Genomic DNA, 4,459 nt, shown 5'->3' on the forward strand with positions numbered 1-4,459 from the left:
ATGATATACCTGGTACTGGTCGTTTTAAAATTCACCCGGTATAAGGAAGGTTAACTAAAGAGCATTTTTAACGAGTAGTTACATTTGTAAACGTTAAGTACGATTTGCTTTGCATCCTGTGTTAGATGAATATAACCAGCACGTTTTTCAGATTCAGACTCGTCTTCACTTCCTGAAATAGTGGCAGGAACGTACAGGACATCGTCACTAATCATTTCTATATCACTCATATTTATAGTTATTACACTGACTTCTGTTCTAAATGAACGACAAAAGAAAAATGAAGTTCTTTTCAAATAAACTTTCTTCTCACAGAAGCGCATTTAGTGATAATTGGTACAACTCTTATAAACGAAAATCGTGTTTTTCAAGTTGTGTAAGCTGATCTTCTTTTTCTCTTTCTGCTCTCTCTTACCTATAGCATTACATATGTAATGATTGTGCAGATTGACTCCTATATAAATTTTTAACGGCGAACGCGTGTATAGAAGTATAACTTCTACCGGCGGTCCCACTGGACTGCCACACCCGTTTTTTTTTTGTTGTTAATGATAGTAATAATACCTATATAAAAACTTTAAACAGTTTTGAACGTTCTTATTTTATTTAAATTTAGTGCAATTCCGTTACATGGGAGGGCAACAACGAATAGATTCACAAACCAAGTGTGAACACAGGTTTACATTGGGAAAAAAGTGTACCAGTTTTGTATGACGGGAACTGTACCTTTAAACTTTGGATAGAATTTAAAATTGAACCTAATGTAACGAAAGACTAAGGGTGACTATTCGTTACAGCATTAAGGGAGTAAAGTCATTTTATGCTTGAAACCGGCCGAGTCTCTTAATCTGGGGAATTCCATCCGAATTATGCTTGCAACGGATAGTACATTGAAATACATAAATTTGATTTAAAATGTGTTTATTTGCGGATCCGTAACATATACATCTATAGTCCAGAATAGATTGATGTAAGATTTGTAAAAAAGCAAAGCTGTTGTTGTTAAGTTTGCATATTTTATTGGACTTGCAGAAATTAAAAGTTTGGTTATTTGATAAGAGTATTTATGTAGAAATATTATGTCGTGAAAAAATACACACACTAGATTTATTAGTGGGTAAATTAAAACCATTTTCACAAACCAGTTTGAGAAATGTTCATATAATATTCTTAGGATTGTAAGGGAGAATTCATATTTTGTCCTTTCAGTAGAGACGAGAAAATCATCAGCATATTGGATTGTTTTATAAGTATATTTGGTGCATTAAGATTATGAAAATCAGCAGTATACAGATTAAAAAGAAAAGTGCTTAAGACTGATCTCTGGGGTAATTCCCAACTATTATAACGTAGTCCAAGAAGTTGGAACCAGGTGTACTGACTCGAGTTATAAACAGGAATCACTCCACCACGCTCAAATGCTGGACAATCCATTTCCCCCCTATAGCACTCTGATGAGCGATAGGGGCACAACTATCAGCAAAATGCTTTTCATGTGGGAGTCCTGGGTAATAGAACAACTCCAACATGGTACCCTATCCGATTAAAAATTCAGTTTAGCGTTAGTCGCTTTATTCCTGTTATCTTCATGTGACTTATCCGCGAAACTAAAATTGCTTACTTGGGCCTAAAGTCTCCGCTCTGGGCCGAGCCCAGTTCGGACACGTGGTGTTCAAGGGTTTGGGCCATACGTACCTGGGTTTTTTATGGTTTTGTTAATATTTTTTTGTTGGCTTTCGCCGGTTTTTTGTTAGTAGCTTTTATATTTTTTTGGTGTCCGACCATAACCATAATTAGTGCATATATATGTATATAAATCAATTTTACTGGGTCTTATACGGTGCTGTGCTTGTCCACGTTGTTATAGAGCTACGAACTATCCGCTTTTATGTGATGTTTTATTTTCTCTCCGGCGATTTTTGCTTTCTCCCTGATATAACACTCTCGTTTGTATCCAAACTGATTGTTTGGTAGTAATTTTTTAGTATGGACCCATCATTTTAGTCTTTGTTTTAACATCTGTTCTAAAATTTTAAATACACACGAAAATAGGTCGATAAGATTCGGCTTAATTCGGATCTTTTGCAGCTTCTAGAATCGGATTAACAATGTCTTTAAAAATATCTACGTCAGAATATTCTTGAAAGATACGATTTAGGAGATCTATGTAATAGAACATGTTTTGCTACTTCTGGAAATTTACTAAGCATCGAGTATTTGATGTGATCGCATCCTGGACTATTATGTTTTCAATTATTTATAGCGAAAATTAGTTCATTGTAAGTGAAGAGATTTAATAGAAAATAATTTTTGTCAGCTTTGGTTGATGCTACGTAGCTGGGAATTATTTGGGGGTCCGCAGTTGGGGGTGCAATTTTACTAAAACAGTATTTACCCATTTATGTTCGAAAGAGTTTATGCTTGATAACGGTATTCTGTAAAGTTTTTTAGCTTGATTACAAATGGTACTAGCCAAGATTTCATGATATTGAAAGTAATTTTCAAAATTAGTTTTTTTTGTAATTTATTAAAGCCAATTTTCGTTGTTTGATAATATTGTCACAATCAATATTCTACCAAGAATATGGATGCCGTTTACATTTATAGGGTTTATATTGGGGTATAGCTGTTACGGCCACCGAATATTCATCTTATGAAGGAGTACTGATCAGTTAGATTATCCGAGTGAAGGTTGTTCGCATTCTATTTATTTTTATGAGATAATTTATTTTTATTAATTGGAAAAAGTAATTCTATAAATATAATATAGTGATTTGATCCTAGGGTATCAGGGATGATATTCCACGATGTCTTGTTAACTAGATCAGGTGAACAAAAAGTTACATCAACCGCTGAAAATTGTTGATCAGACGTCTTAAAATTGTAGGTTCGTCAATGTTTAAAACGGTTAAATCATCTGCGACATTTACAAGTTGTGACCCTGTGGTATTATAATAGCCCCATATAGAGCAGTGTGCACTAAAGTCCCCTCAAATTGTTCAAAAATTTTAACCCAATTAAATATTTTTAATATTGATTGTATTTTTCAAGGTTTATAAAAATAGATAAAAAGTTTAACAATAAAGTTCCATATTTAATTTGGATAGCGCACACTAAAATATTTTCATTGTAATTTATATTGAACTTAAATCGAAGAGATTTGTGCACCAAAATTGCCACACCAGCATAGCCATCCTTTCTGTCATTACGGACTATATTGTAACCACTAAAAATATATTGTTGATTTCTATAAAAAAAACACGTTTCGCTTATAAAAGCAATGTAAAGAAATTGTACCAAACTATTTTTGTTAGCTATAGCAGAACGTGCATTCCATGAATTATATTAAATTGAATTTATTGGTTTTTAAAAGTATCCTCCAATACCTGTTCGATACTACTTATAATTACGTTAATATCAAAGTATTTTATTTAAAAAGTCCATGATAAAAATCTGTTTGTAGGCTATACTATTTTTTTTGCTCTCCAAACTAGAGTAGTTTGGTTTATTTGAATTTATTGGCAGAGTTTGTGACGGTCCAAATGGGTTGGGAGAGGGAGTTATTTTGATTGCCACTGAAATTTGTAGAGATTTGATTAGGTTGAGATAACGACATACTTTGGTTATTAAAGAGTACTGGAAATTTGTCATAATTTATGAGCGGTGAAAATGAGTTGTGACTTATTAAAACTGAATAAGGAGTTTTCAGATATTTCCGTGGCTCCTTTAAAGGAGGTTTTTTGCCCTATAATTATATTTTTAATCTTTTTTGATTATCATAAGAGGGACACCTTTTTGAGATAGATACGTGATCTTTGCTTAAAATACATAAAAAAATCAAATTTTTATCAGAATTGTGTTCTTGTGATCATCGTTAATTTCACTACAATTTATACACCTTTCTTGAGTACTGTTACATTGTTTAGACACGTGCCCATATCTCAAACATTTATAACATTGGGTTACTCTTCCTACAAATTGTTCAACCGAAAAAAAAACTCGAAAAACTCGTAAAAAAGAAATAAATTAGACTTACTCACAATCAGTTTAATTTTACTACCTAAGACGACCGATTTCGCTTTCTAAAATTGCAAAGCATTATCAGGTCAGTGGTACAAAGTAAATTAAATGCTGAAATTATAAAAAGCCCATATTAGGATGCTGTCTTATAAAGATAAAGATCAAAAAAGTTATAGATCAAAAAAAGGTTTTAGTAATTATGTCAATATTACATGCCTGTGTTAATTAATATGCATAAATTGCATTAGCAGACAGAGTAACAACCCACAAATTGGTAAGAGAAAAAAATCTGTTGAATTGTAATAAATTAGAAATAAACAAAATACTACTTACATTCCGGCACAAGAGTTATTATATAGTGATTGTTGATTCATAGTTCAAACTATCCCTTATTACTGATGATGAGTGATCTTCGGTCAATGTTGTAACTGTCTAACAA

The sequence above is a fragment of the Diabrotica undecimpunctata genome, chromosome 3 (assembly GCF_040954645.1).
Source record: "Diabrotica undecimpunctata isolate CICGRU chromosome 3, icDiaUnde3, whole genome shotgun sequence".
In the NCBI taxonomy this organism is placed as follows: Eukaryota; Metazoa; Arthropoda; class Insecta; order Coleoptera; family Chrysomelidae; genus Diabrotica; species Diabrotica undecimpunctata.